Genomic DNA, 25,771 nt, shown 5'->3' on the forward strand with positions numbered 1-25,771 from the left:
AAACCAAAAGCATTCAGAAGCACTTTACAAATTACTGGATGTGATGAGCAACGCAGTGGTTGCACAAAACAGGAGCCGTTCTATACTCTCCGGCTGGGTTCAACACATTTTCCAGAGGAACATAATCACCTGATTCTCTGTACTCTGAAGAATGTCATGCTGAAAACTGAGGATCTAGATGGTCAGTTGTTTGGAGACAGTGTAAACTGCCTTTTACTCTCTCTTGCCTTCCCATCACTGACAGTTAATTACTCTGTGCGTTTTTTCAGTGACTCTGTGCCACAATTCTCCAGATTTGAAAGATCAGAATGTAGAAGCCTCTTAAATATATACAGCCTCTGTAGATGTGAAGAGTTTTAAACTGTCTGGTTTTAGACTGTCTAGTTTTAAATGGTTACATAGAGTTTATTTTAAATTTCAATTATTTCCTATATTGTATATTAACTTTTATGGATGTTAAATGTTGGATGTGAGCTGCCCTGCGCACTTGGTAGGGAAAGGGCGGGATAAGAAGAAGAAGAGTTGGTTTTTATATGCCGACTTCCTCTACCACTTAAGGAAGTATCAAACAGATTCACGATCACCTTCCCTTCCCCTCCCCACAACAGACACCCTGTAAGGTAGGTGGGGCTCAGAGAGTTCTCAAGTGAGCTGAGACTAGCCCAAGGTCACCCAACTGGCTTCATGTGTAGGAGTGGGGAAACCAACCCGGTTCACCAGATTTGCATCTGCCACTCATGTGGAGGAGTGGGGAATCAAACCCGAGTCTCCACATTAGAGTCCACCGCTCCCAACCGCTGCTCTTAACCACTACACCAAGCTGGCTCTCTCCTAAACTCACATTTCTCAACCTTCCTTCATTTTTTACACCATAGACGTTTTTCGGCCCTTAGCACAAGCACATCAACAGCAGCTGAGAAATCACTTTACAGGGAACACATGAAATCAGTCTGTTTAAGTGGTACCTCATGAGGAAGCCATAGGTATGAAAGAGCACTAAATAGTACAAACAGTATTAGGGAAGGGCAGTTGAGAGAGAGAGAGAGAGAAAGAGACTAACAAAGCATTCCTGACCTTTAAAAGCGAAAGCCCTTAGAAGGCCAGGAAGGCACTGTGCCGGCGATAGGGCCCCACACACCGGTGTCGGAGCTACTTACACCGGCGTTAGTGGCCCCAACGCAGGCAGGGAGGCCCGGACGCCAGTCTCCGGGCGCTGACATAGCAGCGCCGCCCCAGGACGCCGATGGGGCCTTCCGGAGGAGCGTAAAGACTTGCGCTGGCATTCTGGGGGGCGTTCTGTTGTCCTGTTCCCAGGGCGGGCTGGGGGGAGGAGCTGCCATTAGGCAGCCTCCTGTCCCCTTTCACCCCGGGTGCGCCGGCGGCGAGAAGAGCAAGGCTGTGCCTGCTTTTTAGCAGGCGTAGCCTTGCTTTTCTCTATGGGGCGAAAAGCCCCATTTAAAATTTTAAAAACCTTTAGAAGGCTTTTTTTGAATTTTTGGCGCCCGGGAAATGGGTTAGGAGTTATTCTAAACCAGTGGTCAGCAAACTCATTAGTCAGAAAAGCCAAATATCAAGAGCAGAACGATTGAGATTTCTTTTGAGAGCCACTGTCCTATGTGCTTCCCCCTGCCCGCCCTCACCGGGAGGGCGCCCTCTCTCCCTCCCCTACAGCACCAGTGTGGGGCTTGGGTTGCCAGAGCTCAGGGCCAGGCCGGGAAGCACCGGGACCCTTGCGGATGGGACAGGCAAGGCAGGGGGCTTTCCTGGGACATGGGGGAGGGCTGGCCACGTGAGGAGGGAGGCCGTCATGGCGCTGGGGGGCCCAAGGCACTGGTGCCAGCTCGGAGTTGGGGGTCGGTCCCCCCGCAAGGGGCCGGCCCGCGCCTGCCTGCATGCCCGCCAGCCCCAACCCCCATGGGGCAAGCGGCCCGCTGGACCGACCACCCCTTCAGAGCCTCAGTCCCCCGCAGAGATGCAGCCCCAGCGGGGCAGAGGTGGCTGCACCGCATGGAAGCGCTGGCCCGGGAGCTCGCCAGCCACCCCGCAACCCTGCCTTCCTCTTCGCGGCTCTGGGAAACCACCTGCGCGCCCAGCTTTCAAACGGCCAGGCCAGCCCCTTCCTGCCAGGCTGGCTCCGCCCGGGGGTGGGCACTGCTCACGGCAGACCCTCCTGTCAGAGGCATGGCACCGCCGCCCCCTCCTCCTCCTCCAGCAGCCGAGCGCGGGGATGGGGCTTTGCGAGGGCCAGGCCCCCGCCTCCCCCAGCCTGTTCCTGCTGGCGGCTGAAGAGTGGCCCGGTCTTGCGGGAGGAGTGGGCGCTGCTCGCTGCCAGCCCGGCACACGTGTTGCGGCGCTGTGGTCGTGCGTGAGGCAGCCGCCACCCGCTCGCCTGCTGGCTCCTCCCGCCTGGGGCGCGTTGGAGCCCGGCGGAAGCGCGCCACCTCTGCCTGGCTGGGCGCGGGGATGCAGAGGAGCCGCACTCAAGGGGCCAAAGAGCCACATGCGGCTCGAGAGCCGCGGTTTGCCAACCACTGCTCTAAACCAAACCATCCCCAACCTCTATTCTGCGGTGAGCCTGATAGGGCTGAGGGAAAGCCTTCCTCAAAAGGGCATATGGTACCCATTAGGACTAGTGCACACATTAATATCATTAATATAAAAATAAAACCGAACCCTGAAGAGGCATTTATGAAATAAGCAATGATCAGAATCCTGTCTTGTCACGTTTACTGGTGAGGTGATGCTGGAGACCTGTGAAGGAGATGATGGAAGGGTCAGAGGGGAGATAATGCAGAAGTGGGTATGGTACACCATGTCAGACTGTCACAGACCATGTTATGAATGGGACTCCATGTGAATCTAATGTGAGGCAGCATCAGGAGTATGCAAATGGATTATCTACTACACTTGCTGGAAGAGTGATTGCTATATGAATAGCAGGAAAAGTGTAATTTGTGATAATTTGTAATGCACATTAACTCAAATGGGGAAGATTCACAAGCCTTAAACTACACGTGTCTGATTTTAGATTTAGCTGAAATTGTCAGGGACAATTACATCGGTCTAAAACGCACAGTCACTTACTCCGGTTTCTGCCCAGTTTCCTCCCTGTTTATTCCCTGTTTCACCCAGGATTAAATCCTTGCAAACGAACAGCACCTAATTTGCTGCTGGCTGAGCGATGTGTCGACCCAAAATAAACCCAGTTTTGCAATCGAGGAGCCAAACCATTATCCCTGGCTCGTCTCAGATAAACACGAGCCGAGTCTTCCCGCGTCACAATGGCCCGCCCGCCTCCAAACCCCTCCCCTCGCAAGGCTGTCGTTGGTCAGTGTGAATCGACCAATCACCAGGGGGAGGGGGCGTTGCTTAACGACCAGGAAGTGCGTATCTCCGGCATTTTCTGTTCTCACGGACGGATCAGCACACAGTTTCACCACGGATCAACAAAGGTAATGCGTACAGATTCTCCCCCAGCCCGGGTTAATTTAATCCTGGCTGGAACGGGGAGGAAACTGGGCAGAAACCAGAGTACTGACCGTGTGTTTTAGACCATCGTTGTCAGTTTCTAGCTACTAAAAACAGTGGAGCAGGTTACAGTGGTGGCAAAGCCAAGATAGTCACAATTTAGGAGGAGGGATGTATGTGTGTATATCAGCAGAGGCTTGGGTTTACTCCATCCACTGATGGTAATGCTGGTGGCTGGACAGGAGAGGGCGGGACAGGAGAGGGCGCTTCCACCATCCCCCACAAGCCAGGTATTTGGCGGCATGGCAGGCAAACGAGCGGGGAAGTGGGGAGGGGGAAGTGGGAGCTGCCACCACCACTGTGCTCTCTGGCAGCCAGCTTAAGAACATAATAACATAAGAAAGGCCATGCTGGATCAGACCAAGGTCCATCAAGTCCAGCACTCTGATAACATAGTGGCCACCAGGTGCCTCTAGGAAGCCCACAAACAAGACGACTGCAGCAGCACCATCCTGCCTGTGTTCCACGGCACCTAATATAATAAGCATGCTCCTCTTATACTAGACAGAATAGGTATGCATCATGACTAGTATCCATTTTTACTAACAGCCATGATTAGCCCTCTCCTCCATGAACATGTCCACTCCCCTCTGTTCCAAGCTTATCCAGCAACTTTACTGCAGTCACCCGAAGAAGAGAGCAGCCAGCCTTTTGCTTTCCCCCCTCCCCCCTCCCCAGTTCCAGGTATGCTGGGCTGCCACTTCCTGGGCCCCAGTCCTGCTTTCACCTGTGACTGCACACCCTTGTGAACCTTCCCCCAAACTTTGGGTAAGCAGGGATTCAGGAGTAAGTGGGTTCCTCCTGCCCAGCCAGTTCTGATTCCCTTGCTGCAAGTCTCATAGGTCCCCCACTTTAAGACCTCTCAATCTACCCAAGGGGTAAGGCTTTACAGGGCAGAAAACTTTGATCTGAATGCTTACCATACAATACTATCTTGTTAATGGCACATTTGTACCTTAATGACTCTTTTAAGATGGATTAAATTGTCCTTTTACCTAACTGAGTTGGAATCACTGAACAGATCTTTCATAAATTGATACAAGCCTTTATAAGTACTGTTTCTGAAATCAATACTGATACAAGCCTTTATAAGTACTGTTTCTGAAATCAGAAACAGTGGTCAGCTGTCTGTGATTCACCATTCCTATGTTCACAGCTCTACGAAAGGCTGGTCATTCAAAACTCAAATGCTTAAGCACATTTAGATCACCATCGGCTCCCTCTTTAAAATGTGAACAAAAAACTCCCCTTCAAAGCTGCTTCTAACTCCATGGAAACTGTCAAAGCCAACAGGAGCATTATTGTTAGTAACAGCGACTCTGAGAAAGCAAATCTGTAATGCTTTCTTGAAACTATAAATTGGTATTCTCAGTGGACTGGATACCTGCAAAATGATAATTGGATCTGGCTTGTTTCTTTCAAAGTAGTATTGCATACTTCCATACAACTGAGTAAATTTACTATCAGTGAATCAACTAATTTTATCAAGAGGCAAGTGAAAGACTACCAGAACCTGCTTTTTTATGCACAGTCCCCCAGGGTTGTCAACCTCCAGATTAGGCCTGGAGTTCTCCCAGAATTACAACTGATCTCCAGACCACAGAGATCAGTTCCCCTGGAGGAAAAAGGCAGCTTTGGAAGGCAGGTTTATGGCATCACATCTCTGCTACTTCTTGGATTGTACTGAGGTTAATACCATGCACTATCATGGCAAATTATATATCACTTAACATAAGTAAATCTTTCAAAGAGCCCAGTTTTACAACCTGTATAGATAGGATATTGACCAATGTCTTTATTATGCTCAGTTACATAGGCAAACTCTGGGCCATGTAAAGTGTCAATAAACCCTAGCATTCAAGAAAGATTAACTTGCGTCTGTGCTTTTCTGTGGTTCTGTCATAAGGAGCATGAAAGAACTTCCAAGATATTGCTGGCAAAATAGTTGGAGAATATTAGTCTATTGTCTCAACTGAAAAGAAGCTTGTTTACATCACTGTGGGATTTGCAGCGGGGCACAGAGTAATGAAACACCCACATCTGCTGATGGCATGTACTAAGCGGAAAAAATCATATGGGTCAGACTGTGACCTACAAAAATGTATGAAGCAGTTCAAAAGCTCAGACAGTACCTTGCGTGATTATCCCTGGCTCAGTGATGCCAATAAGAAACACCCTTCAGTTACTGCCTGGTTATTTACTACTCACACTACTAAAAAAACATATTAAATTAACTCTTGTTTTCTAAAGGGTCCCCCTTGTTACCAAACACATCCCCCAGCTATAAATTTTCAAGGATCTAGTTTTAATGTCCACTCCTGTGTATTTTATTTCTATTTTAGCCTTCAGTTAACTGTGTTTTGTGCATTTATTTTCTCAGGGAGACTGGCTTCACTTTTAGATAACAGCATGCGACAAGTATGGCACACATCTCTGGGTATTCATGCAAAGAGTGCTTATGCCTTCAGGTGAGGTAAGGAATGTGGGAATCAGCATTTGCTGGAGAGATGAGCAGGCTGAGGGTAGGAGACAATCTGGCCAGGCAAATTGCTTTGTGTAATCACACAATAGTAAACCAACTGCGACTGCAATGCCTTTTTCAATGCACAGATGCAGAAAACAATGCAATAAAACAGCAAAACAACAATCTTTTGAATATTATTTTTCAAAACAATGAACAAATTAATTGGTAACAAAAGAATTCAATGATGACAAACTAGAATCAAGCCACTCCCTGACTTATGGTCCAAAACCTGATGTTGAAACTGAAATGGTAAGGGATCATGGGGTGCATCAGGAAGGAACACCTACTGGCTTAGGCTGGTTTGTGGCATATAAATCACAACAATAGCTAACTACATATCTATGATAAATATATGCAAAACAATACCAACTGTATGCATAACCACACTTATAATTATTTCTATCCCAAAGGAGCTTGCTGAGCACAATTAGGACTTGCATCTGGTATTAGTTAGTATCATGTTCGCTTTAGAGAAACATGATTAAAGGGCTGATCCTTAGACTTCCAGCTGTTTCAGACACAATAGCAGACTCTAGTCCAGCGGGCAACCTTCCTGAAAGGTTTGAGGGCCCTTCATGTGTCTGGAAGAAAGTAATAAACACGGGCAGCAGTGGTATAACTGAAGCAGTGCAATACAGGCATCTGCATACATAATGGGTGAAGAGATCTTGTATTGATAGTAGCGAAAGCAACAATCAGTTGGGTGGAGGAAGAGAAAGGTGACCTGTGCCACTGGTCAGCAGCAGCAGATGGGCTTTTGGGGAGGGCACCAGAGTTTCTGGGTAGGAGTAGCCTTTCAGAGAAGTAGGAATTTGAAACTGTAGTAGTAATACTCTTGAAGGTCTGCAAAACCAGCCTTAACTTGCAATAGAACTGGTTTCTGGATGAGGCACAGAAGCATGGAGTTGGGAGGGGTCCCCGTGTGTGTGTGTGTGTGTGTGTGTGTATTTTAACAAACACAGTCAAGTTAGGGCACTGTCTGAGAGCCATAGTTGGTTGAGGCTTCCAGGTTCCATTCTTCTACTATTGTGTGTTTTCAGATACTTCTTTTGAAGAAGAAGAGTTGGCTTTTGTATGCTGACTTTCTCTACCACTCAAGGGAGAATCAAGCCGGCTTATAATCACCTTCCCTTCCCCTCCCCACAACAGACATCCTGTGAGGTAGATGGAGCTGAGAGAGTTCCAAGAGAGCTGGGACTAGCCCACGGTCACCCAACTGGCTTCATGTGTAGGAGTGGAGAAACCAACCCGGTTCACCAGATTAGCCTCCGCCGCTCATGTGGCATTAACCATTTTTTTTGGCATTAACCATGCCAAAATGGCATTAACCATTTTTTTTTAAAGAATATAGCCATGTGGCATGGGATACAGGCTAAGTGTGCTGTAGTTGTTTGGCAGGAAGGAGGAACAAGAACCATAAAAAGAACAAAGAAGGAGGAAATGGATTGGGGAAGGAATGGAGTCCGTGCTCCAGCATGTCAGGTCTCCTGCCATTATGAGAGCTTTAGTGGCAACTTTGTTCACAGGTTCCATTGGAAAACAATTGGCAAGTGCTGTTGGATCATCTTCAGCACCCATTAGTTCAAACGTTGTCTTGATATTTTAATCAGTCTGGGAAGGATCCCCCCCTTTGAATTAGTACTCTCTTGCCAGTTTTGCAAGTTGTATGTTACAACACTGTATTTTTTAAAGCTAGGAATTTTGGGAAAGGAAGCAAAAACCACATCACTGGTAAATATGCCCTCTTCATTCTCTCTGGTGGGAATATATAAAAACATATAGTTTGTATTTAAGATCCACACAATTTTTAAAAATTTATACTCACAGGGAAGCTGTATAGCATCAACGTTTTAGTAAAATTAAAGGCGCAAAGTGTCCGAAGGCACAGTAGGCCCAAGCCACATAATGCACTGGTGTTCCATCTTTCTAGACACAGGATCCACCTTTAAATCCCAAGGGGAAGCATGGTACTCCCTGAGCTGCAAGCATGTGGCATGAAATCACATAGTATCACAATCTCAGAGCATTTAATATGACAGGAAGAGGAGAATGAAGAAGAGGAACCAGAGGTAGGACTCCACCAGTTTGGGGACTTGGCATGCAGTAGGGAGGTGGGGTGGACAGGCTAGACAAGGGGACGATTTGGGAAGGCAAGGCAGAACTTTGACAAGGAGGGAGGGGGATTCGGGTTGCCAACCTCCAGGTGGTGGCTGGCTATCTCCTGCTATTACAACTGATCTCCAGGCGACAGAGATCAATTCCCCTGGAGAAAACGGCTCCTTTGGCAATTGGACTCTATGTCATTGAAGTCCCTCCCCTCTCCAAACCCCATCCTCCTCAGACTCCACCCCCAAAATCTCCAGCTATTTTCCAACCCAGAGCTGGCAACCCTAAGGGGGAATTGAAGCTACCGGTTCTAAAAAAGAATTCTGTCCGTTGCTAAATGACCTCACCTTGCCATTTTGCAGCTCCTCTCAATGTGTATACAAAGCAACACAAATGGGACAAGGCTCTTGCATACATATGCACAAGCAGGAAGTCCTTCTGAAAAGCAGCAACAAAATGGCACTTGGATAGGGCACAAGTGGGGCTTTGTGACCCACCAGAAGGTCTTCTTGAACCACACGTTGAAGACCACAAGTGTTTCTAGTGAATTGGTCCATGAATCTGCAACTTCACAATTTTACAAATTTTAGCTTACTCATTCTTCACTTGAATATTCTGTTGTACGGGAAATTGAAATAAAACAAGTTCATACGTTATTATATTTCATATAAGCAGCAATTTTAAGATTGGAGGAAGGCTACATTGAAATCAAGAACCTTGTTTCCCAGTAATCAAGGTTAGGATTCTGGGGGTAATCATAAATACTGCATGTTTTATGTCCTTCCCTGCTGCAGCCTTTTATTCCTTACAGTGATGAAGTATGGAGAGCTATATATCACATTAAAATCAATAGACAGAACATTAATAAATAAAACAGCAATAAATAATGGGTGGGTTCTTACTGTCTCAGAACCCTTATGGCAGCCCAAGGATGCAATCTTGGCCTTCTTATTAGGCAATAAAGCTTTTTGAGAAGTAGATGATTATTTGGCCTGTAAGATGACTTTCTTCAGCTTGCCTGATGGCCTGGCATTGCTGAACACCAACCATTTTGTATTGTGTGAGATAAAGGGCAGATAAGGAACTGCAGCTGCATTTAGAAAAGCATGAGCAAAAATGCCTACTAAGTCAGTTCTGTAGTGAGAATCACTGGGGGCTTATTATAGAGGCAGATATGGCACGTTCTCATGATAAGTCTGTGCAGATATGAGAGACTGTGCTGCTGCTCTGTCCACCAATGAATGCAGAGAAGGGGTGCTGCTGTGCCATTCCCACTCTGCCTTTAGGCATATTAACAGTACACGTTCTGGTGTCATTGCTGAAGAATATGTTTTATATTTGCAGTAACTTATTTTTCAGCGACACCAGGAGGGCACCAATGGCAAGTGAAGTGATAGATGGAGTCATTATCCACAGCCCTAACAGTGCATTCCTAAGAGGAATGCCTGCACCGGTCATTAGAGGCAAAGGTGGCATATCTCGGCTCTCAAAAAAGGGACGTTCCCGGCCCAAAAGGACTCAGGAGGCCGCCTAACAGCGGCTCCTCCCCCAGCCTGGCACCAGAACACCCTGGGAATGTCTCCCAGGATGCCGGAATGTCCCAGGGACGCCTCCTGGGATGCTGGAACGCCCTGGGGATGCCTCCCGGGACGCCGGTGTGGGCTTTGACAGCGTTCGGATGCCGGCAGAAGGCCCCGTCGGAGTCCCAGGGTGGCGCTGCAGCGGCAGTGGCCAGCTACCTGTGTCCGGGCCTTCCTACCAGCGTTCAGGCCACTAACGCTGGTGTAAGTTGCCCGGACGCTGGTGCGGGGGCCTCGGACACTGTCTCAGCGCCTTCCTGGCCTCCTAAGGGCTTTCGCCGTTTGAGCTCAGGAATGCGCTATAAGAGTGCAATCCTATGCAGAGTTACTCCAGCCTAAGCACAATGACTTCAGTGGACTTAAACTGGAGTAACTGTGCATAGAATTGCACTGTCAATGTGTGTGTAAAGTGCTGTCAACAGGCGATCCCAGCAAGAGGTTTTCAAGGCAAGTGATAAAGGAGAGGAGGTTTGCCATTGCCTTCTTCTGCAAAGCCTTTGGTGGTCTCCTAATCCTTCTTAGCTTCCGAAATCGGGCTATACTATACCATTCCACATTCCCTGCACTGTCGATCCACTATGTAATTTTTCTACAATTAGCACAACCATACACTGAATACGGACTTGTCCATTAGTATTTCCTCTTTGATTGGAATGAGATGGAAGGACACTACTGACCTGAGCTATGTGTATGGGCAAAGCTAATTAGCAGTAAAACTATTTTTACTATTTGCTTTTATATACTGGTGAACAAGTTGCTTGAATCACATTCTTAACCAATCAGCTTCATTTCACCAGACAAGCACAGGAAACATTTCTGACCAACACACACTGCATTTTTAGCTTCAAATACAAGATCCATCTGGGGAGGAAATTGGCTTGATTTTAAGGTTTGGTCATCTTAACCTGACCAGCTTCATGGGTATTTTCACACATGTTTCATTTGGAATTTTCCAGATAAGATCAAGATAAACATAATAAAAACACTGAATAACTAAGACAGAGTTTCACACAAAGTATTAAAATATTAAATGAAATATTAAATAATATTAATAACATTTTAATATTACATGAAACATTACATAATAATATTAATAACATTTTAATATTAATAATATTGAATGAAAATAACTCTAAGTAAATCATGCAAGTACACTTTTAAAAGCCCTTGACACTGCAAATTAATTAGTACCTATTTTGACCACAAAAGAGTTTACTTTCCAAAAAGGTCCAATAATAATAACAGGATTTCCATTTACACAAAATGGACAAAAAACACTGACCAATTTCCAATGAATTTATCAGGTTATATTTAACTGTAAATGAAAAGTTAGATTCTCATAAGTGCTTTACCCCCTAATGTCTAGTGCCAGAATTCACCACAAGAACTCATCCTGGTTTCCCATTTCCTAGCAATTTCTAATCTTAATAGCAGGTGTTCAACCCAATGATTTCCATAAATACCCAGTAAGGCCTATTTTCATGCTTTGTAACAGCCAACATTTGTCTTAATTGACAAGCCTCATAATACAGCCTTATCCTAACACAATGCCCAAATCATTCAATAGTAATATTTCCAAAAATAACTTCTAAACTCCGTCTAGCCGTTTCGTTATCATAATGAAATTGTTTCAAAAGAAAATCCTGTCATGTTTTTTTTAATGAATTGGTAAAATTTAAACAGGTAAGATCTGAAATTAAAAACAAAACAAAACAAAAACTTCTGCCAAAGCTACCGCGTTTACCATTTACAAGAACAGGTTCATACTCTGCTAGTACGGCTCTGGTGTCATGTAGCCAAACAGAGTCATATCCCTTTTCTCTACCTGGATTTTGAAATCCCAAATTTGTCTACTTCTCTACAATTGGCTATTTCCCCCTCCCTTTTCCCCACTGGCCCTTTCTGCCCATCTTGATTAGATAGGTTTTTCAGAACCTGAGAAAAGAACACAGGACAATTCATTTTCTGATGATTATCCAGAATGTAGAACAGGACTGCTTGGGGCTATCCAAAGCCCTGGAAATGTTTGGCAAGCTCCATTTAGAACAAAGGATTGTTTGCTAACCAAGGAAGTTTGGGACCCTGCTGAGACAAAGCATCACACCAAGTAGTAGAAAATACTTTCTTGCCTGAAGGAAATGTCCTTTTACTTTTAAATGCCATGTAAAAAGTGATTTCCTTTGTAATGGATTCATTTTTATGTGCCTTTGGTCTGTCATGCTTGGCTTAACCATGCTACTGCTATTGCTATAGCACATGTGTATCAGATTTGACTCCTAGATAATATAGTGGGTTCTTTTTATAAGACATTTCTAACATGTTTTGCCACACACACACCCTGGAAGAGCTAGGCAATGGCAGGTTTTGTAGGTTTTGATCCTTTGGGTCAGTGAAATGGAAAAGATGGAAGGTAGGTTAGAAAAATCAGTATGGCTGTCATGGGATCTCATAATTCTTCCTTTAGAAAACAATTCTTTTGCCTCCACAAATGCCAAGTTTTCAGATTCAAATAATGGTAAAGGGTATTTTTTACAAAGTGATCTACATGCCATGTACCCTCTTCATCCTGAATTAATGCAATTGGGATGCATATCTACAGCACATTTGTGATATAATAGCTGCCTTAGCACAAACACATTTCCTGTGGCATACAAGTTATCATTGTCATCTATAGAAGTTAGGGGTTTCATCCTAGTTTGAGTATCTGTCCATAGTAAACATATATTACCAATTATGCACATGGATTATGTTGTAGTGGTATAGAGTGGTGCATATTTCACATTTCTGCATTCTCATAGAAATTTAGCATTGCATGCAGCATCTTAAGAACATAAATGTTTTTTCCCCAAAGAAGACAGTTGGTTCTATTAATAACCAAGGTACATTTGAAAGTGCATGGATTGTCAAAAGCCACCCAAAAGGCTATGCAGAATTTCCACTACTCAGAGCACTGGGCATTAATTGCTCTGCATAGTTTCTTGATACAGAGCAATTATAAATGCAGAGCAGAATAAATGCTGCAAATTAAAGAAAGAAATGTAGATAGGCTTAACAAGATACGATGGAGGGAGGGCTGCACAGATTTGTTGTTGTTGTTGTTTTTAAATCCACGGTGTGGATTTTTGGAACAGTTTACACACGCCAGGGTTGGCAAAAAGTGGTAAGGGAATCTATGATGGTTGAGATTTAGCTTTTGTTCTGTGTCGCTTTGTCTCATTCTGAGCTTGCCTCCTCTACAACTGGCTTGCATCCTAAGCAATGAGAGCAGAGCAGAACTGCATAAGCAGCATCTTTCCTGCCTCCCTCATCCCACTTCAGTCTTCTTTGACTCTCAAAACCGTCCTGTGAGTCACTGCCCCCTACCCAGATCCCCCAGGGTGTAGTGAGAGGGAGGGATTGGCAAAAATCACCTTCCTGTCTTTCACAAGCGCAAGTACCTAGGATGAATGAAAAATAAATAGCGCAAGCGGAAAGGAAGGTTAGGATCCAAATCTTTGCCATTAGTGAATGATGAATAAGATGCTTTGTTTACTGACTATTTAAAATAGTTTAATTTCTCCTCTTTCTCTGTACTGCTGCAACTTTTAAATGTTTTTGGAAGTTGGTTTTTTTTGCTGACCACTTGTTTTATGCAGATTTTTATTCATTGTGTGTTAGTATGTGGTCTTAAAATTGGTTTTAAAATTTTCATAATTATATTTATATTTTATTCTTGTTTTATATTGGATTTTTTTGTGTAATGCAGAAATAAATCCAATTCACAGATAGGAGCACCATCCATCACTTTTCTGTCAAGCCTGCTCTCCCCAAATCCCAGTATCTTCTTGGTAAGTCTTTTTTTCTTTCTTGTCTGCATACACCTTGGTAATTGAGGGAAACCGATTTGGATTCTTGTATTTTGGAAGTATTGATGACTTAAAATAAAAAAGCCTGGTTCTGAAAAAAAGATTAAAAATACAATAAATTTCTACCAAATATTTGTAATTTTGACTATTTAATACTTAGCTGTTCCTTTCCACCAGTCTGTAAGGGTTATGATGTTCAATCTGAACATCCAAGGAAAGTAAAAAGAGGCAACGTGTCAAGAAATGTTCTGTCTGGGTTTGAGGATGTATTTAGCGGAGTAATGGGTTGAGACAGGCAGCTGGCAATAGGCCTGCCCAGAGTGACTGTAAAACCAGAGGCATCCTGATTTTCAAGTTGTCCCTGTAGGATAACAGTCAGTGATTTTGCAACATACGTAATAAAAGCAAACATTTAAACCTATCCCCTGGGTTCTCATTTCTGTATGTGGTGCACAGACACAGGCTTGGAACGCAGTGAAAAGTGGGCATGAAACTCCCCTAGTTCACCAGTTTAGGCCGCATGTGACAATGACCTGCTCCTTTGGAAACACCAATAGGATACAAAGAAACATCCTGTGGAGTTAAACTGTGCAGGTCTCCCACTAGGGTTGCCAACCTCCAGGTACTAGCTGGAGATCTCCTGCTATTACAACTGATCTCCAGCCGATAGAGATCAGTTCACCTGGAGAAAATGGCTGCTTTGGCAATTGGACTCTAGGGCATTGAAGTCCCTCCCCTCCCCCAAACCCCACCCTCCTCAGGCTTCACCCCAAAAACCTTCCGCCGGTGGCGAAGAGGGACCTGGCAACCCTATCTCCCACTACAGAGGGAGACCTCCTGACCCTGGCCTCCCACTGCAGCCTGGCACAGCAGTGAAAGCAAAATGGGTGGGTGTGAGTGCCACTGCAGCAATGCCACAACGTCAATTCTGGTCATGGAACTGGAAATCACATCATGTATAACCGCAGTGCTCTAGCAATCTCCCAATTTGGGGATTACTAGAATGCTGTGGCAATCCTGTGATGTCACTTCTGGTTATGTGGCTGAAAGTGATGTTGCAGCATCACACGAAATGTAAAGATGTGGTAGGTGGAATACACAAAATAGGAATTCGGACACGAATCTTCTGTGTGGCTTAGGGTTGCCATGTGCCCACTTGGAGTCTCCTGCCCTAGCAGGCCTCGCTTTCCATCCCTCCAGTGGCCAATGACAGAAAGGAAAAGGAATTGCTGCCAGTGACAGCGTGCATCACTTTCTGAAAAATCTGGAAGTGGCAGCCCACCTCTACAGGAATTGTGGGAAGCTTTCTAGGGAATCCTAGAGAGATGTGAAGTCACTTCTGGATTCCCCTTGAAGTGATGTCTTGCCCCATGTCTAGGGTTGCCAATTCCAGGTTGGGAAATACCAGGAGAATTTGGGGGTGGAGACTGAGGAAAGTGGGATTTGGGAAGAGGAGGGACTTCAATGGGGTATAATGCCATAGAGTCCACCTTCCAAAGCAGCCATTTTCTCCAGGTGAACTGATCCCTGTCCCCTGGAGATCAGTTGTAATAGCAGGAGATCTCCAGCTACCCCCTGGAGGTTGACAATCCTACCCCTGTCCCTGCCCCACCTCATCTCCTGCTGGCTGCTAAGGCTGGGCCTGGCTCTCCTACTGGAGGTCCAGAGGATTTCGTAGCCCACATACATTCTGCACTCCTTGGACTTCCCCTATGCTCTTCCTTCCATCCAGTCACCTTTGCTCAGCCTGAAACCAAGGGAAATAAAAGCTACATCATGTGGAATGAGGCCTCCTCTTTCTAATTTTATAGCACACTTTATAGGGTTGCCAGCCTCCAGGTGCAGTTTGGAGATCTCCTGGAATTACAACTGATCTTCAAGCTACAGAGATCAATTCCCATGGAGAAAATGGCTTTACACCATACTGAGGTCCCGCCCAAGGCTCCATCCCCAAATCTCCAGAAATTTCCCAAACTGGTGTTAGTTACCCTACTTGCACAAAGAGAGGAAGAAGAGCTATCCTTGGGCCTACTTGGCTACTGCTTTGGTTGAGTGTGTCACTGTGGTCTCCATTAAGAGATACAAATTACCTCCCTTTCTCTTGATCATGTTGGGTGTTGTAAAATGTGCCCATATTTATGCAATCTTATATGTGAAGCATTAACATGCCAGTATACTGTTTGCCCATCCTATGAATCTATTGGAATGCCAAGTTTGCATGCACTACAAAGAATGTACACGGATAGCTTTTTCTGAATGGCCAACATTACATTTAAATCAGGTCTAGAATTTCCCCTGGATCTTCCAGATAGTTGTTTTGTTTTTGCAAATAAACAGTTCTGAATTAAGTGTATAAAGTGCCATCAAGTCGCAGCCAACTTATGGCAACCCAGTAGGGTTTTCAAGCCAAGAGACTAAGAGAGGAGGTTTGCCATTGCCTTCCTCTGCATAGCAACCCTGGACTTCCTTGATGGTCCCCCATGCAAATACTAACTTGTGCCGACCATGCTTAGCTTCTGAGATCTGACGAGATCAGGCTAGCCTGGGCCATCCAGGTCAGGGCAGTTAAGCACATAGGCGTCTCAAATTGTGTCTGCTGTTGCTGTTCTTCAATTTAATACTTGGCTTCTGGGATGTAAATGCTCTCTAGAATATAATGTACACTACAGTAGAAGCTCAGCATAACCCCAGAGGGAAACCAGGAATTTATTTTTAGATGCATGATTTAAAAACTATTAGCACTAGACACATATGACAAGATTCTTCCTTATAATATGACTGCTGTAAAAGTGTCTGCTATAACAACATAAACTGCACTAATATAAAATTGACTGTGATTGAAAATATTGGGGTGTAGAATTTGCTTCTCTGATTTCAGTCCACTTCTTAGTTACAAAAGTTCAGCGATAAAGAAGTGAGACCCACACAACTTTCAGTATAAATTAGTGCTTCTATAAAGTGATTTGTGAAAACTGAATTGTTGGTTAGTATATAATGAAATGTGAGAGTCAGCATGGGGTAATGGTTAAAGTGCCGGACCCAGACCTGGGAAACCCAGGTTCAAATCCCCACTCGCGCCATGGAAGCTTGCTGGGTGACCTTGGGCCAGTCACACACTCTCAGCCCTGACACTGGCAAGTATTTGGATGAGAGACCTCCAAGGAATACCAGGGTTGTGACGTGGAGACAGGCAAAAGCAAACTACCTCCAAAGGTCTCTTGCCTTGAAAACCCTATGGAGTCGCCACAAGTCAACTGTGACTTGACGGCCAAAAAAAAGTAAACTACCTCCAAAGGTCTCTTGCCTTGAAAACCCTATGGAGTCGCCACAAGTCAACTGTGACTTGACGGCCAAAAAAAAGTAAAGGCAGCTCACAGGACCCTAATTCTAAACATTTCTTGGGGTCTCACTTTGCTAGAAATTTTACATACTGTTTCCCTGGTTTGAGTACCACAAATTAAATCATTTCTTGTAATAACGAAAAAATATTCATACATTTTCCTGCTGGATTACAGTTTTAATAATATGAAAAGGTCAGGGTAAAGGAATGACCTATCAATACTGTTTTCTCTTCTTATTAAACAGAGATGGAAGCAAACCAATTAGACAAGACCTGCACTGGCCATTGTCAAAAGAAGTAGCTGCAATAATACTTCAAAGGCTTGGCATTCCATCCACATGCAATGAGGAAAAAGATGGTCACACTGTGAATAGATCACCTTGCTTTGGGGGAAATACCTGCTGCTGTGTATGTCATACAGCATAAACTAGGTAGCCTGGTTGCAGTGAGATGCTGGCAGGGCAGAAGAACTTACCTGTGTGTCTTTGCACATGCTCATCATCTTTTATTAATTGGGCCATTTATTACCTGTGGAAAAGCAGCTACATGTGCCGCACAATGCCTTCCAGCGCAATGCCTTCCCTGACTATGAATCTTTGGCATGTTAACATTGCATGTCTCACTAAGATAGGGTTGCCAAATCTGGGTTTGGGGTGGACCCTGAGGATGGCAAGGTTTGGGACGGGGAGGGACCTCAGCGGGGTATAATGGTGTACAGTCCACTCTCCAAAGTAGCTGTTTTCTCCAGGGGAAACGGATCTCTGTAGTCTGGATATCAGTTGTAATTCCAGGAGCTCTCCAGGTTCCACCTGGTGGGTGGCAAGCTTAGGCCATGGATTCCATTTAAATGAGACATTGAGTATACGCAATGTTGCAAGGGTAAGTTCTTCTTGCCCCAGCTTTCCTTTTAAATTAGACGTGTGCTTTGTGAATTTACCCCTACATACACAGTGGGTAATAACAGCAAAACTAGAAGAAGCCTTTTTGAACTACAGTGAAATTTCTTCTATAGCAATGCAGCTGTTATTGAACACTTATAACATTACTATAATAACAAAGAAAAGGTTGACTATTTACTCTACTAAGAGTATTGGCTTTCTGGCCATGAAGATGAACAAACCATTATGCATATGATCCATTCAGAATACTATGGACCATTTAAGGGCATGACAAGACATCTGGGCCTTACATCTGACATATCTGCTGTAAACTATCCTGTGTATCCACTCCCCAGAGTCTATGAAGGAAATGCACCCCTCTTTTCTGAGCAAGAGAACTTTTTATTTAAAAAGAAGGTCACCGTCAGCATAGCTACTCAATCTATCTGATGGAGAAAGCTTTTACTTTCACAAACTCGAACCCTCCAAAACCTTGTTGGTCTCTGAAGTGCTACTGGACTCGGATCTAGCTGTTCACTTAACACAGTTATTTCCCCCCCCCCCAATCTAGTAGTGGACACTAAACTGAGCAACTGATATAACTGTATAAGGAAGCGCTGCTATTGCCATAGGGTGCCATTTTGGATCTTTTTCCCATGAGGATGCCTCAGCAAAGACATTTTGCCTTGAGATGCTAGATAGCCTTGCTTCCAGTAATTTCACACTCTCCTGCTGCCTATCCAAGACCACCTGTACAAGCTTCTATCTACAATTGCAGCAGCAGCATCTCCGCTTTGCTGCACAGCCCTTCCCCCATCAGTTATCACCGTTCAGGTCACAAGAAATAGCCGCTGGATGCTTGTTACAATTGCAGAATTCCACACAGCAAGTCTAGTAGTAACACTGGCAGTACTCGAGAAGAATCACATTTGTTGGATAAATGATAAATACTGGGGCTTCTGGCCTGTTTCACAGCTATTTTCTCACACAGCACTCAATCGATAGAAAGCTGCATCCAATACTAGCTATCTGTGAAGCATGATACACATATTTTCAAACAACATTTTCTTGAGGGAAAATGTGTCGTCTATGCACTGGAAATGAAAAACAGCAAAAATTGATTGTAAGGAAATCAGTATACCTCCTGTGGACAACCCCCCGAGTCATTAATTTATCTTGCGCTTATTGTATCACTGGCCTTAAACAAATTCTAAATTTAAGAAATTATCATCATCACAGTGAATTCCATCCTCCTTGCACTCAACATACTAACAATGGGATAGTCCGTTTCTCTGAGGTGAAAATATTGATAAAGAAAAGCCTCTTATGATTATACGTCTCTTTTACTCCCATTAGCCCCAGATTAATGAAACAGATCCGAACTGAAATGAATTAAGTCATCTTGTTTAAGTGATCCTTATCCTTAGGCTAAAAGCCCTACAATTTCCTATGAGAACAAAGTGGATATTTGTTCCCCATGACCAGTGTTGACTCATGGTAATCAGGAATGATAATGGCCTACACAGGACATCAACACTACAAAACATACAGTTGTATATTGTATCTTCCTGTTAGCACTTATCTAATTCACTGCATATACACATGACAGCACCTAAATCTGGACATCTAGCTTTTCCCTGGATTTCCACTGGTGGAGTAAAGGTGAGAAAACTATCCAGAATTCCTGTCCATACTAATATAACACATGATAATTCAGTAGTGACACAAGCATACAATACTATGACCAAAGCCAGAATTACTGAATAAAATTGGTTATTCTTATCATTATACTTTCTACAATGAAATGTACTTTCAGGGAGAATTTGACCTACTAAATAAACCTCTAAAACTGAGGGTATCATTCTTCAGACTGTAAAACATCTAAATGGAGAGTGTAAAATATGAACACACATTATAAAGGTAAATAAGGTGCATATTCAGTATCTTTGTACTCTCATTTATAACCATGACAGCAAGGTTGTGAATTAGGATTTAGTGCCATATAACATACCAAACAAATGATATGGTTCTGTCCTAAGTGGCTGCAGGGAAGCTAAGGGACCATAAATCACTCATGCCATCCCAAGTGGAATGCATTTCCAGTCGGTCAATTGCAATGAAAACAGCACATGTACTGAACGTTGAGACCTACAAAGAGGTCCAGGTGCCTGTAGAATATGCACACATGGGAGCACACACACACTCATGCACACACTGCACCCAACCCAAATCCTGAAGCAGTACATTAAAAATTATACAGGACGATACCTATACACCTCCACTGATAAACATATCCACAGATCAATCACGGATGAAATCCAACAGTGCCTATATTTATATATGGCTTTGCTGCATTGGATTATATTACTTCACTAGGGCCCAGCCCAATTTTGGGCAGTTACAAAAACGAATCCAAACCTTTCGGAATTTTTAACAAGGATCCTCTGCCATTTCTAATTGACAGTCATTCTCAGAATGTCCCATTTTGCTGTGGGAAACAAGGCTTCCGCCCTGTACCTTCACCACGAGGAGGGTGAAGATTAATCTCAGAGCTGTATTTTCCTAAACGGATGCCTAATCAGCCTTCATCCCTCTCCATCTTCCTTTCCCCTCGCTCTCACACAACACCCCTCCTCCTTCCCCTCACCCTTTCCCAGTAGCTCCCATGAAAGTCATTGTTATTCCCCGGCTCGGATGCTAACACCCACAACCACAGAGCAAAAGATTCATCCCCCACCGCCAGATTTAAAAAAAAAAAAAAAAGGTCACTAATAACAAGCAATAAGGAAACACAGGGAGGAGGCCAGTGCTTCTGCAGGGCCCATGCTCACCATGTCGAAACCGAGGGAAGGTGTTGAAAGGCGAGGGATGGGCGAGCTGAATCCATTTTCCCTTCTACTGAGGTGGCTTCAGAACACAACATCAGCAGCTGCTCCCCCCCCCTTGGTCGGTGATGCTGAAGATGGAAACCACCCACCAGCAATGGCCAGAGCCTCAGCCCCCTCCCTCTTGGAGGAGGAGGTTGATGAGCTCATTGAGGAGAGAGCCTGGAAATTGCAGCACGCGCCGCCTCCTCCCCCCTCCCCTGCTGCGGTGCCCAGCTCTCCCTGGGCGCCATGGCAACGGCCATAAAAGATGGAGAGGAAGCAAGGAGATGGGGGGGGGGGAGGAGAGAGATGCAGGCTCTTTCCAGCCAGGGAAAACGGCTTTTGACAGGCATGCAAATCACAACAGAGGCTGCTAATATTGAGGGGGGGGGGAGAAAGAGGGTTGCATTCTCACCCAAGCAGGTCAGGGCAGGGCTTCGTACAGGCTCCACGTGTCTTAGTCATGGGAACCTCTTTTTCTCTCTCTTCTGAACCATGATTTGAGCCGTGCTGTCGGCGGAGTCTTTTCTGCAATGAGAACTGGGGGTTAAATTGAACGGCGGAAAAGTCAAACTGAAGGACATCCGTCGTTAGGGAGCTTTACACGCTTGTCATGGGTAGCTAGCAAGCCAGTGCATCTTTCCTTGCTGCTTAAGAACAGAATATGCAAATATGGGCGTTGGAAAAATAGCGTGAATTCCTGTGTCTGTTGCAAAACATATCCCACTCCTGGCAATTTCTGATACTCTGGCAACACCCCCCCCCCACACACACACCAGATCGACACAATTACTATGAAATAAATATGCATCTTGCTATGGCACAACCGTTGTGGCATGTGCCTTCTGTAGCCTCTTTGCCAATAACTATCAATCTAAAGAACATTATGACTACTTGGCTGTTTTGAGTGTCCACCAATCTTTTGGATAAACTGGGCTGTATTGTTTAGCGATTTCTGCTTTCAGCGCCATGGTAATTTAGCGATGCGATGCTTTCAAGGGTTTCACTGACCAGTTAAAAAATTACACTTGAATGTTAAGAGCATCACTTCACAAATTCAGTGCCATTTTTAAGCAACATTATTTTGTGCATAAATGATGTATTCAGAGTTAATAGAGGTTTTAAGCATCTAAGCTGTTAAACAATAGTCAAGAGTCCGAATGATTAATACATTGTTGATAACCGTGTCTAAGTCAAAAGCTATTATAATGTATGGTAGCATGGCCGAAAATCCAGTGTAACCAGATTACTATGTCTGTGTAATATATAGCTACATATATATACACACAAACACACATATATAGGATATGTCTATGCCACCTCTTCAGAGTCCTGCTCAGGCCAGCTTACAATTTAAACAATGTCAGAATATTAAAAATAGGTCATTAAAAACAAGCCATTCAAAACTAGCCACTGGAAAGCAGAAAAACTATCCATAAAACAGCTGGTAAGAGTTATTTATGTAATTCTTTTATACTCCGCCTTCTCCCTGATGCAGATCCAAAGTGGCTTACATCATTCTCCTGTCTTCCATTTTATCCTCCTAACAACCCTGTGAGGTAGGTTAGGCTGAGAGAGTGTGACTGGCCCAACTTCCATGGTTAGGCTGAGAGAGTGTGACTAGCGAACTTCCATGGCATGAGTGGGGATTTGAACCTGGGTCTGTCAGATCCTAGTCCAACACTATTAACTACACTGGTAAAATCCCTAGAGAGCCAGTGTGGTGTTTAAGATTTAAGAGTGGTGGTTTGGAGTGGTGGACTCTGATCTGGAGAACCAGGTTTGATTCCCCACTCCTCCACATGAAGCCAGCTGGGTGACCTGGGCTAGTCACAGCTCTCTTAGAGCTCTCTCAGCTCCACCTACCTCACAGGGTGTCTGTTGTGGAGAGGGGAAGGAAAGGTGATTGTAAGCCGGTTTGATTCTTCCTTAAGTGGTAGAGAAAGTCGGCATATAAAAACCAACTCTTCTTCTTCAAAGCCTGGTGAGGGCAAAAGATGTGTTTTGGCCTGATGCCTAAAAGAAAGTAATGTAGTAGCCGGGTGACCCTTAAGGGGTAGGGCATTCCAAAGGTGAGGTGACACAGCAGAAAATGCCCTGTATCTTACTGTCAGCTGCCTCATCTCTGAAGATGGGGGCACAGAGAACAGAACTTGAGAGGCAGACCTTAACTGGTGGGCTGGATAGTATGGGAGGAGATGGTCTTTCAGGTACCTTATATGTATGTTCTTTACCTACTGAGCACACTGCCTTTCCTGCAGTTTCATCGAGTTTCTATACAACCTTATTGAATTATAACATTTTATGCTGGTATTTATTTTTATAACTATCAGGTAGAATATACAGTAGACATTACGGTAATTCTTTAGCCCTTTTTAGTAATTCTATTTTACTGCATGTGCAGGGAGAAGAAGAAGAGTCGGGTTTTATATGCCGACTTTCTCTGCCTTTTAAGGAGAATCAAACCGGCTTACAATCTCCTTCCCTTCCTCTTCCCACAACAGACACCTTGTGAGGTAGGTGGGGCTGAGAGAGTGTGACTAGCCCAAGGTCACCCAGCTGGCTTCATGTGTAGGAGTGGGGTAACCAACCGGGTTCACCAGATTAGAGTCCGCTGTTCATGTGGAGGTGTGGGGAATCAAACCCGGTTCTCCAGATAAGAGTCCACCACTCTTAACCACTACACCACACTGTGCTACAGGTGATCATGCTGGTATACATGATAATCAGTTTGTCTGAAATACACATGTATTTGCAGCCTTGCTACACAAGTACCAGCATGCTATGGCATCTAGAAAAAGTCAAACTAAAGGATCCTGAGGGTTCTTGTTATGTGTGTATTGAAACTGAACAAAAGTTAGCAGAAGAATTACTGCTTTGAAGTAGTTTGGATCCATTGCAAGAGTGGACAGTGCAAACAAATCTACATTTTGAAGCAAAATAATTTGATTTTACAGCTTTAAAGTGGTACTCTTATAATAAATTGGTATAATGTGGTTCATTTTATTTTTAATTTGGTATGTATATATTTGTGGTTTCTTCACAATATACTAAGTAAGGGTATGATGGTCCTTTCCTCATGCTGTTTGAATCAATACTAAAAAAATGAGGGGGGGGTGAGAAAGCAAATATATACAAGGAGATTTCTAATATGATTCATAGAATATGCACTTGGATTTGGGTGCAACACCAGAGAGCAACAATAAAAAGATCTCATTTGAAGCCACCCGTAGAGGAATGTTTATGGATGAAATTTGGAATAGTCAGGGAATGTTACTTTATTTAACAAAGGCCCAAAGCTATCTGCAAGGTTACCTTCTTCTTCTGAATACATTTGACTTACATGATCCAAGCAAGCTTCTTCAGTCTATGCTGAAGTCTCAAAAATCTAACTGAAATACCTATTATCATGCAATCATGTCTGACAAGCAGGGATCCACAAGACTTGCAGGGGATCCAAACCCCCTCCACACATACTGGGATACCTTCTTGTTCCCCCACTCCTGCAGAGGCGCTGCCTGTCTGGCAATTGCCACTCCAGCTTTGGCTCTCCCCTTGATTCTCCTATCCACCTAACGACAATCCTAGAGGGCGGGATCCCATTCTTCGCTCTGCCATGGGCCGGCCACTCACCGGGCAGCCCACTTGGCTGCAGCACCACACCTCCACTTGCCTGGCTGATGTGGTGGCAGCAGTGGGGGAGGGAAGGTGGCTTGTGGCATATCCTGCTTCCCCCACCCTCACCTGTCCGCCTAAAGGGATGGGACGGTCCTCCCCGATCCCTTTCCCCTTCCGAGCCAGGCAGGAGTATGGGGCGGGAGTGGAAGCTCAAGAGGCCCCTTTCCCCCTTCTCCGACCACTGGCCTGCAAAAGAGAGGTGGTGGTGGAAGGGCTGTCATTGGCAGCTAGCGTGGACTCAGCTGCCTCTCTTCCGCCTCCCCTGCCTGCTCAAGGTGAGCATGGGAATCTTGTGTGCACAACTTCTCTCTCTTTAGGAGGATTTAAAACTCCCCTCCATATTTGTTGCTTTCACATTTTTTTTACAAATCTAGGGGAGTCCCCTGGGGTTTGCAGAAAAATGTCTCCTCTCAGACACTGGCCCCATTAGCTGGCTCTATTAACCTTCACAGGTGCCAGGTTCACAATTAGATACATTGATTTGCATACTATATTTGAATCACAATGTATGGGGCTTGTCACGGTGCGTGTGTGTGTTTGTGTGTGTGTGTCTGACATCTCCTGCGTTACATTCCAGGCTCACTGAGTGTTATCTACTGATCAGAGCTGCCGAGTAATACTGAATAATAATCCCTTTAAAATCCATCCATCACTCTCTATTGTACCCACTGAAGTTCATCACTCTTCTCTGGAAAAGAGGCACTGAAATACTACATCATTTCTTTAAGCCCATGCCTTGATCTGCCACTTTCCCGCAAGAGTTTAGCAATGATTTAATGACTTTCCCTGAGGGCTAGCATTGTCAAGTGGGTCATGCTCTCTAGGATCTTGTAGGGACCTGAGTGACCCCATCACCTGAAGGCTTGCTATCCTTGTGTGCCTTATTAAAACCACAATCTAGAATGCCATGGGTGATTGTGTTCTGCCACCTGAATGACATTTGATTCTCAGAAGATGTCTGTAAAAATTCCCATTCAAGGAAGAGACTGAACAGCATTTGCCCCACTCATTGAAAAGGTCAGCTGTGACGGATGAAGGGTTAATATTCAGTAGAAGCTGAGAGACAAGGAGTGGGTGGAATCAAAAAGCTCTTTCTGGCCGAAAACGTATGGTCATTTTGTCAGGCAACTCTCCCTGGCATGTCACGAATCTGCAGAGCCAACATGCGTGGCCGTCTCTGGCCTGCGTGATCTACCATCCCAATCCCTGAACTTCCCCAGGTCTTCCTGGTGTTGGGTTGTCATGACTTTAATGTAATGTTCGCAACAACTGCGAGAGCTTCCTGGAGCATTTCAGCATCTGGGTTGACTTCCCTGCTGGAAGAAGCCAAGCCGGCCTGACGGCAGCAGTGGCGGCACCTTCCTGCCCTGGGACCCCGTGCTCTCACTCTCCCCCTCTCCCCCCCCACTCCCACACCTCCAATGG

The 25,771-nt window shown here is 44.7% G+C and overlaps 1 protein-coding gene across 1 annotated transcript in view; it reads right to left on the bottom strand.

Moving 5' to 3' along the window:
- The window catches only part of JAKMIP2 (janus kinase and microtubule interacting protein 2), a 102,984-nt gene extending 82,247 nt beyond the window's left edge, over window positions 1–20,737 (bottom strand). Inside the window, exon 1 of the mRNA XM_056858026.1 lies at window positions 20,633–20,737. The gene's annotated coding sequence lies outside the window, so the exon portion shown is untranslated. The remainder of the gene's footprint in view (window positions 1–20,632) is intronic.
- Between the last annotated feature and the right edge of the window lie 5,034 nt (window positions 20,738–25,771).

Source organism: Euleptes europaea, chromosome 1 (genome assembly GCF_029931775.1).
Source record: "Euleptes europaea isolate rEulEur1 chromosome 1, rEulEur1.hap1, whole genome shotgun sequence".
NCBI lineage: Eukaryota > Metazoa > Chordata > Lepidosauria > Squamata > Sphaerodactylidae > Euleptes > Euleptes europaea.